The sequence below is a fragment of the Anser cygnoides genome, chromosome 2 (genome assembly GCF_040182565.1).
Source record: "Anser cygnoides isolate HZ-2024a breed goose chromosome 2, Taihu_goose_T2T_genome, whole genome shotgun sequence".
NCBI classification, from domain to species: domain Eukaryota; kingdom Metazoa; phylum Chordata; class Aves; order Anseriformes; family Anatidae; genus Anser; species Anser cygnoides.
In genome coordinates this window covers 56802260-56813041 of record NC_089874.1, presented here as the reverse complement: position 1 = coordinate 56813041, position 10782 = coordinate 56802260, and positions in this window count along the sequence as shown.

The following is a 10782-nucleotide window of genomic DNA, read 5'->3' as shown; positions in this document are numbered from 1 at the left end:
TGTGAAAAGCAGAAGGAAAACTGGAGAAGCAAGCTAGACCCTAAGGATCTGCAGGCATAAGCGCTACTTCTCAGGTTTAATATTGAAATTCTGAACAATTATTGAAGTAAATATGCAACGCATTGACCCACTGAGGTGCTGATCAGATACCTGTGGCCTATCCAGCTGTGTCTGGAGGGACCTCAGTGTAAGGGCTGTGTGTTCACTAAATGTTGCAACATCCACATTTGCATAACAAGTGTCTTTTCAGACACTTTGCCAAATAGGTAAGATTATGATCCTAGTTCAAAACCGGCTTTCTCAAGATGCTGCCCATGGGGAGAATGTGTTTCAGCCTGGCATAGTACAGACCAGGTTTCTACAAGCGACAGGTGGGGTGCACCAGGGCTGGCAGTGTTAGTGGGCAAAGAAAGCTTTTACCTCCATTTTCGCTGCTCTACCAAGGTACCATCTTCACACCCTCACTGAGGTACCACCAGTCTCACTTTCTGAGGTACGTCTTACCTTCTCACCCGTGCCAGCAGCCTGCCCGTCCCACCAGTGGTGCCCAGCTGCCCACCGGCAGGCAGGCCTCGTGCCCCGCAGGGCCCATGGTGGGGAGGTCCCCGTGGGCCTCCCCATGGGGCTGCTTCCCACTGGTGTGTCATCAACGCTGCCATGTCTGGTGAGAGGGGCCTCGTCTGATCCCTCCATGATCTTCTGCAAAGTGCTGTGTAAAATCAGTATTGCTGCGGAGATATTTAATAAAACCCAGGCAGACTCCGGTGCCTGAGGGAGGACGTCTGCATTATTCATCAATGCATTCAGAGGAACTAATTATTCCTGTTATTTTACAGCATACAATTCTCTTTTGCTCTCCTTTCACAGGGAGTTTTCTCTTCCCTTTCCCACTTCAGAAACCCAGTCTTGATTTTGTTCTCTAACCACTTCTCCCTCCTACTTTCTGCATCCTTCATCATCCAAGCATCCTTTAAATATACTGCACAGTATATTTAAAGAAAGTCTCTTAAACAAGTAAGACCCAGCAAAACCCTCTTTAGAACTCCAGTAGCACTTGTATGCAGGCTCAATCTGTTTTTGTTTGTTTGTATTATATTTTTTTGTGCGCTTTACCTCTCATGCCCTATGGTCTTGTATGGGATAGAGCCATCCCAATACATCCTCATCAGCTACTATAGTTGAATAGGGATCTCTAGGCATAAACAATATATCTACTATTTTCTTTTTATAATTTTCACTAGTTCATTTCCTTGCATTCACTTTAAATGCTGACACACAGCCTCACATAGATTCGGCTATGAAGGTACAGTCTCATTTCTTAATACTTATTACCATGCAAGTTTCTAACGTCCTTTCCTGTTTGGTGTAAACAGTTTGAAAAACATCTGTCTGATGTGTAAATTCTGTCTTTTGTCTCTTTCAGTCATGGAAGCCTCTTTTTAAACTTAGACACCACGAGGGATTAAAGCTCAGCATTCTACTAACCTTGTTAACACACCACTCTTCCCAGTTGTTATTCAGTTTAGCAGACCTCTGAAGCAAAACAACAATGTCAATATAGTTTTTAAAATCCTTAAAAACCTGCCTTTCTTTAAAACACAAGTAATGACTAAGTTTTATCTAATCTAGGAAGCCTGTGCAAAAATTAGGATAGCAAATACACTCAAAATCTATATTTCAACTTATGGTTTCCCAAAAATACCCCAGAGGTCATAGATTTTGAGAGGAAGAAGCAACCACTGTAAACAGAAAAGGCTGAATGTATGCTGATTATAAGAAGTGTAGGAAAGTCATCCTCAGAGCATTTTCTTCAAAAAATAAGCTGTTGTGAATTTGGGGAAATTGAAAATTCAAACTTCTACTTTTTTAACATTATGACTTTATGACTTTAAGTACTTGGAAGTCCACTAAAAATGTACCAGCCAGCTCTGCTGATTACACTTCATGGCTGGCTTTACATTCACTAGATCAATAGATAAATTCCTACTTCTTACTACTGTCAGTTCAGCATATACTTTAGACAGCAAGTCTTTATGCTGCACGTTATGTCTGAAGTTGAGAATGCCACACAGTGTCTTTTACATTTGCTTGATGATTATTCTTTAGAAAATTCCTTACCTTCATAACATTTTGAAACTGTGAAATTTCTATCCATCTGCTAGGTTTCAAATTAAATTTTTTAAAGACTGATTATATTACTCACTTTAAGTATCAATTATTAGGTACTTAGGAATATTAAAAACTAGCTTATTGTAAATAAAAAGTTATTTGTAAATAAAAGGCTAGCAAACTTTTTGTTATTATGTAATATTACTTGTAACAGATGAGGCTCACGCAAATGAGTTCTGTATAAAGGTCAAATGATAGTGAAATTGGTATTGGCACGTGCAGTCATGTGCTCTTTGATCACCTAAATAGAAATTTTGTTCAGAATTTCTATTCACTTCTATCAGACTGGTAGGATTTTTTTTGTTTGTTTGTTTTAGATCAGAGTAGCTTTAATAAGAGAGCCACAGTTTTAAATAATCACAGCCTTTATTTTTCCTCCATCTCAGACCACTGGAGTTCAGTGGATCATGAAAAAAGGGTTAAGGTAACTTCACCAAGACCACTGCAATTTCCACCAGGAAGACGACATCCAGTCATCAGCTGTTAGTCCGGAGGTGGATGCTAGAGCACTCCTTCCTCTCCTGTCTCCTGCAGGACCACAGAGTTGCACCACGCTGCAGCAGAGCCCACTCCACTTACTGGGGCAGTAACTCACCTGGGGAAGCCCTGGTGTAGCAGTTCACTTGTCAGACTTAGAGGTGATGCTTTCAGTGTGTCCCTGCTCCTCTACACAGGTGCAGTACCTGCTACACCAGGTGCAGCATCTCTACCTTCTATAGTGAAGTCTGTCTTTGTACCACAAAAGCATTGCTATTTTTCTGCCAAAGGCCCATCTACACCTGCACGTGAGGGAACAGGATTGTCCCCAAAATAAGTTGCAAAAGGAAAAGTGTTTCCTTCCTAGACTTCACATCATTTTTATTTTTTTTTAAAACACTGATCATGAGTTGTTTTGGTCACAACTTTTGTGCCATAAACTTGGAAGAGTAAGATGTGGTAACAAAAATACATTAAAATAGTCTTCCTCATGATATGACCAGATATCTTGTGAAATTTACTCAGTTGAGTGATACAGAAGTAGTGCAAAGCTAACAGATTACATAATACTCTCATTAAGGCAAAACAAACATTTTGAACAGAACATAGCTCAAAGTACAGTTAGACATAGTACCTTCTCTTTAAGCAAAGTTATCCTTTCACTAGAAGTTTGTTTTGCTGTTTAAACTAAATTCTGGAAGTATTAGATTAGATGCTTAATGTAAGAAATAATAACTGCAGATATGCAACATCATTACATCCACTGTAAAAGCTGAGGTATATCTTCAACAAATATTCCCTAGAGAAAGGTGCTAGAAGATTCTGAATATACAAATACCTATAGTTGGCAGAGATTAAATAAAGTCATTTTAATTAACTCCCAGGGGGGAAACTTGAAGTTGCATGGAAGCTATGCAAGGGAGGAAAAAAAAAAAAAAAAAGAAGTGTAATTACAGATACTTCACAATTCCTCCTCTGTCCTCCAGAAGATACAAAGTATTTTCATAGTGATATAGGTTCTCTCTTAAGACTGACACCCTGAGCAGGTGAAAACAAAGTCTTACTAAGCCTCGGAAGCAAGTGCTGCTAACAGTGTCACACAAAATAGTTTTCTCTGTTGTCTTGAAATTACAGATCTATAATTTATTTCCCACCAATTTAAAACAATGGAGTGTTGCACTTCTAAAGGAGACACACTTTAAAAATGCTCTGTGATAAGTGCGCAGTGTTCCATATCACTGTCCTAACCCTGTGAATATTCCAAGGACCTTAGCTAATATAAACCAGAATGCATAAAATCTCAGCCTTAAGGAGCTTGCAGGCTGGTTTTTGTTGTTGAGTTGTTTTTTTTTTTTTCCCTCTCCTCCTTTTGCCTGTTCATTGTACAGTTGTCTGTCAGAGGGTGTGCTGGATTTGCTGAGGTGTGTAGGTGCTTTTTCCATGTAAATAATAGTTAATGGTTGTTGATGTTAATAAAACAATATTGATTTACACTTGCTGAAAGTATGAACCCAATTATCAGCAATTATAAAAATAAAATAGAAACTTATTGTGCATGCTAGCTGGAATAAAACAGCTATAATACCACGAAACATTCCTTTTAAACAATGACGAGAAAAACCACACCCAAGTTTTAAATATGGATGAAATAAATCAATCTGCAAACAATTAATTTTTAATGAAAGTTTCTCTAGCCACAAAGAATAGCACCATGGACTCCAAATAGTGTCCAATACTTTCTGCTGCTGTAGAAAGTTCTCACTGCAAGCAGGAGGACAAGGCAACACGTCAGACCTGATTTGTATTCCTATAATTGTTCCTAGAAGAGAAAGCTGGTCAGATAAAGATCTGAGCGTATGATCTAACAAGCAAGTAAAAAGAAAAACTAAATCAAACAGGCCAGAAGTTACTCTGTAGTAATAACACAAAGACAGTCAAATTTTCATAGGAGAAAAGGAGGAAGAATAAACTGATATCAAAGTGCAGGAGATTAGCATTTCAGTGATTATCTGTGACTATATTTAATTGCAGTCTATGCTCTGGAAATGCGAGATAAAGATCAGTTAAGAGGGTTCTAGTTTTGGATAGATAACAATACTGCAGTTCCTACTCCAAAACAAAAAGTCAAAACATTGCTACCAATAATCCAACCAAACAATCAAGCACCTATCCTTTGCCAATCCTTGCCCTTTCTTCTCTTCATATAGGTATTTTCAGTATTAAAAATAATAATAATAAAATTTAAAAAAGAATATTCAGAAAAAAATGTGGGGAACATTCAGCATATGATTCCAGACCAACTACAGTAAAAGTAGCCCTTCTCTCTCTGTTTTGCCATTTTCTGTGTTTCAGGTTTTAGTGCTGCTCAGAGAGCACCCATCCCTTCAAAATAAAGTGTGTTACATTTACTGCACAGCTCTCTTTCTGATTAAGTAACAAAGACAGCTTCCTTTCCTGTTATAGTCAGTTTTACCTATCTCATGCTTCTGTCCATAATTACAGGCCACTCCAAAGCAGCCACAAGTTTTCTTTTTTTTAAAAAAAAAATTACTTCATCTGACTTTGTTACTCTCATACAGACTCACCTCAGCTGGTCATCTGATACCAACTGCAGAAGCAGTTTGCAGGGCTGCAGTTGGAAAAGAGCGCCAGAGTCACAGCTCTGGGAAAGGACAGGTAGGAGACATGAAAACACAGCAGTGGGCAAGGGATAGGTAGTCATTCTCCTCCTGCATATGTGCTGGGAGCTTAAAATACCAGATACTTGCATCTTTTCTGCAATGAGCACCAAAACGGCATGCAGCTTGGGCATGTAGAATAGAATTGTTCAGCTGGAAAGGACCTTCAGATCAAGTTCAAACATGTCAGACTACTTCAGGGCTCACACAAAATTAAAACGTATCATTAAAAGCATTATCTATGTGTCTCTCTTAAACACAGACACGCACAGCACATCAACCACCACTCTTGGAGGCCTGTTCCAGTATCTGTTTACCCTTTCAGTGAAGAAGTTTTTCCCTAACGTCTAGTCTGAGCTTCCCCAATGTGGCTGTGAGCCATTCCCACTCGTCCTATCACCAGGTACCAGGGAGAAAAGACAAACAGCTCTCTCTCAACTTCCCCTTCTCAGGAAGGTGTGGAAAGCAACAAGATCATCCCTCAACCTCCTCTTCTTCAGGCTTGACAAACCCAGTGTCCTCAGCTGCTCATCACAGGACGTGCCTTCCAGCCTGTAGAGTTTTATTATACACCTATCAGATAAGGATCATGGGGGGGGTGTGGGGGGGGGAGGGGGCGGGAAAGACACACATTCCCCTACCCATCCTCTAACTAAGAGGCATTTTCCCCAGAATATATGCTGACAACTGAGGAAGCTTTCAAGAGTTTGAAGAGAGAACATGAAGTCCTTCCTTGCAGCTGAGCAGATCTACCAGCTTGCTTCTAGCAGGAGGTAGTAATCTCACGTGCAATTTTTCTTCCCTCATTGTCCTAAATATTGCTGCATGCCTTGTGCAACCTCTGGTACTCATCAAGTTTCTCTGTGAGCTAATTCAAGTCACTAACCTGGCAGAAAACAAACCTAGCAAAGAACTGACCAGCAAGGGAGCAACTGGTGGCATAGAAGAGGAATGAAGTCTTTCTTGGATGTCACTAGGTATTAGGCTGGTTCAGCTGAAGCTCATCCTAGAGCTTTGGTCAGATTATTTATACAAAGTAAATAATGTAAAGAAATATACAAAATACCCTAAAAAGAACATTTTCTTTGGAGCTAGTGATGTTCTCAGCTTGAGACTAAGCTAGGGCCCACTTGTGTGTGCTCTGCTTTCTGTGTGCTTTATGCAACAATAAGACTGATTTTGTAGCAGGATTTTTATTTTCTGTGTAAATGGCTGGCACAAAGCAAGCTGCTATCCTTGGCTGGCAAGTGAGTCCTGATGAGAAAACTATGGTATGTCTTGCTGCACCAAGATACTGACTAAAAAATCCTGTGACTGATGTCATGGATATTTTGAATAACCATAGTTTTAAACAAATCTAAAATTGCACAATGATCATTTATATGCACTTTACAAATGTTCAGTTTTGGACAGATTGCTGTGAATAATTTTCTCCAGTAATTAACCCAAGTGGTATATTAAATATCAGGAAAATGAGGCAATCACAAACAGCTATTCATACCACACACATGAAGTGTGTGCATATACACTTTAGAAATTCCTCTAGCACAATGCATTTGCATAAAGCAATGCAAGTAATCCGTTGCACATTCATGCCTGTCTGAAAGGCAATAAAGATGTGGTGCCCTCACCACAAGTGAGAGCATATTTTTTCTCCTTTAAGATCTTTTTTTCCTTTTCCTTTGATATCCATTTCATCTTCTGTTCTTCCTCCTTTGAGCTCTGTGCTGGAGATCTTCTATTTGCATACTAAAGAACCATTGCTGTTGCTTCTGTCCCTCCTGAACACTGCTGATGCTCTATTCTGTTACCAAATGCACCTGCAGGTGACATACGCTGCAGTCCACACTCTCCCGACATGTTTTCCAGGTACTGCTGAGGTCAGTCACAGGCTTAGGTTTCTTCTTTCTGGTGAACATGCACAACGTGCTTGCTTTCTCCAGGTGCTGGTGCGCCTCACAGGGTTGTGGAACGCTCAGGTGCGAATCATTGCAGACCAGGCCTCTCAAGCCATGAGATCAGCTGGCAAAGCACGAGGCTTTACTCATCTGTTTATTTTTAACGAGGCGTTCACGAACACTGGCACTATTGGAGACCTTCAGTCCCAGGGGTACGTTACGTGCCTGCTGGCACCGTGAGTGTAGAAGGAGTTTCTGCCCGGAGCAGAAACGCTTTTTTTTTTTTTCCCCATAGGGCTGCTTCTAAAAACACATTTTGAAAGCCGCAGGGTGCCTGGGCACCCCCTCCTGGCACACTTTTTTCTCAGCTGGCAGAAACCAGATCACCTCTGAGAGAAAATGGGGGGTGGGGGGCGGGGCCAGAGGCGTGGCCTCGCCCACGCGCAGGCTCCAGCAGAGGCGCGGTGCCGTGATTTGCATGACGCCTTCCCAGGGGGCAGCGCGGCGCTTGGCGGCCGGCAAGGTCCGGTCCTGGCTCCGCTCGGTGACGGGTGCCTCAAATCGGGCCTGGCGCCGGCGGCGGGGCTGGCACCGAGAGCACGGCACCAGGGACACGGCACCGAGGGCACAGAGCCATCAGTAGCCATATCCTAAAGAGTAGTCGAATACTGGAGGTATAAATAAGAGCCGGATGGAGGTGTGCTGTCGGCTGGTCCGAAGGTAGTGGGGTATCTCAATTGATTGTTCACAGTCAGTTACAGATTGATCTCCTCGTTCTCTCTTTCCCCCCTTCCCACTACTGCACTTGACTGGTCTTTTGCAGCCCATCCCCATGCAAGGTCTCAACCTTGACTTTTGCAGGTGGAACATTGCTTGCCGTGCGGCTCCCAGCCTCTCGGCTTGTCTTAGTGCAATGACAAGTACCCAAATACTTTAAATAGCTTCCGGCCTTTGCACCCCTTCCCCAGGGCTGGGTGTGGGGAAAAAAGGGTGCCAAGTAAGCTCTAGCATAAATAAGGGGGTTAATGAATCAAAAAAACATGGGATTTTAGAGCTTCAAGGGAATCCCAAGAGCATATTGGGTTTGCAGGTGTCAGGAGAAGCCGTGAGTTTTTGTGGGAAGGCAGGGGCTGGGGGATGAGGCAAAATCTCTGGGTACGGGGAAGGTGGTCAAAATATTTTTGTCAGTCCTTATTCTGAAAGGTTAACACTGGGTTCAACAAAACAAAACAAACAAAAAGAGAAAAAAGAAACGACCTAGGTGAAAGGAAATATCTTAGCAGAGAACCACATAATAGCTGCTTCTTTTTGGATGACAAACATGTAAGTCCAGCAGTATATTTTTGAATGCATTTGATTGACTCTTTGAAGTTGGTTTCTTTGTCTATTATAGAAGCACTTCTTGAGTCAAGCAATGCACATTCTTTCTTTTACTAAGATTAAAAATGAGTGGTCTAAATCTATTATTGATTTCAGCCAGTGATAAGCTAAAATTGGTGTTTTCAGACCAGATTTTTTTTTTGTGTCAAATAACACAATATCTGTAATTCCAAGTAGATCTTTATACTTTTCTAGTTATTCTGTATCTGAATTAATGCATTTTTCAGACTTCACTTTCAAAGTCTTTCAAAGACTTTCAAAAGTCTTCACTTTTTTTTTTTCCTTCACTCACATAGTTATTGATCTGTATTTGCTTATGGTATGATGAGTGATGAGCAGTACTGCCTTCTATTTGTGGTTACATATTCATAGTGATCTTTACACATTATTTGAATTTTCTCTTTCTTTTCCAAGCAGTATGCTTTCCATCAATCATCTAGGTCCGGTCTTTCAAACTGCAATGTTCCACAGCCATGAGGATGAGTTGCTACTTACACATCCATCGTTCAGCTGCATCTCCTCAGGTTGAGGTGTTTAAATAGTGTCTCTGATTAAGGTTGACCATTCCTACATTATCTGACAACCTAATTCTCAGCAAAACAAGGATGCATTGTTAGAAATAAAGCGCACATTGAATTGCTTGCACCACTGAAGCTGTTGTCACATCACTGAGATCAAAGAAGTTTTGATCCTTAGCAGTCCTGTTGGATAGCTGTCAGCATGAGGAAGCGCTGCCTGTACTGCTGCTGTGCCACTACAGAAAACAGCAAGCATCAAGGATCTTGTTAATGGTGGTGTATTGTGGAAGCATGAAAATGAAAAACAAAGCCCACTGTGACCTTTTTTCCATTTATTCAGTGATTTTTCTATTTAAAGATTTAACAGCTTTGTCTGAATTGAACTCTAAGGATGAGCTCTCAGAAAAATATATGGAGGTGGATTAGTAAGGCCACTTATATTTCAATGGACCGGTTAGTACATCAATAAATGCCTCTCTAGATTTGCACATACTGCTTGCTTATTTCTCCTTCAGATTTATTAGAAGGATCTTGAATAAAGCTCAATCCACCTGCCACTAGGCCCTCTGTGAAGACCTCTAGGTAAAAGCAGAAGTAATATGAACTATATCGCTCTATAAGTGAATGCAAAATTGCCTTCTGTACTCAAAATAGTACCACTTTCAAGGCACGATCCATTACCTGAATGCATTTTGTGGACATCAGTGTAGCATCAGCACTTAACGAAAGCTCCATGACTTATGTGTAGACTTTTTTTTTTTTAATGGGTACATAGGTTAAATGCAAGTTATTAGGCTCAAACAGCTGGAAACAGACTGGTATATAAAGAAATCAGAGTAAGTGAGTAAATGGTCATGTCTAGCCTTGATTTCTCAGACTTTATAGAAACATGGGTTATCAGTTGTTTTTCTTCTGAGCCCACCTTCTGCAGTATTTTCTTTTACTCTACTTCTATCACTTTGAGGAGCAGTGTACTAGGCTGTATTACAGAATAATTCTCCTCTATTGTAAGGCAAAGCATACTAAATTTCAGGAAGGTTACTGTAGCTCAGATAAAGCGAGTAGCAGCACATTAATCAAGAGCAGGCTGACAAACATCAGCTTTCACAATGAAGAAACAAATGGCTGTTCAAAACCCCAGCACAATGAAATCCATCAAGGGATTGGGTTACTGATATTGATAAGGGTTTTATTTGCACGGTTGTGTTAAATGTAGCTTTATCTTCTCTGCGTTTTTGTTTACCAATCTGCACACAGCTTGGAATTTGAACAAAGAGCATTTCTGGAAGGGAAACTTCCGCCTTTCTGATGTATAGATTAATGGTAACTCACAGAGGAAATCTTTTCTTCTCTACAAGCAGAGATGAAACTGGAGAGTGGCCACAACCTTCCAGACCAAGTCCTTCCAGTACCGAGCGGTCTCACCCAGCCTCTGCCAAGGACTTGGCCAGACAAGCATTCAGGAGTTCCCCAGAGAGCCATGGTACAAAGACTCAGGTAACCACAGGGTGCAAGACCAGCTGTTCATGGCACAGGAACCTCATTCATGCTGAAATGACAGCAGTCCATGGCTCCTGGACTCTGGAAGGATGCACAATAGCGTCTAAGGAAGTCAGCTTCAGGGCCAAGGACCTGCCAAAGATGAGCAAGCAACCTTCCACG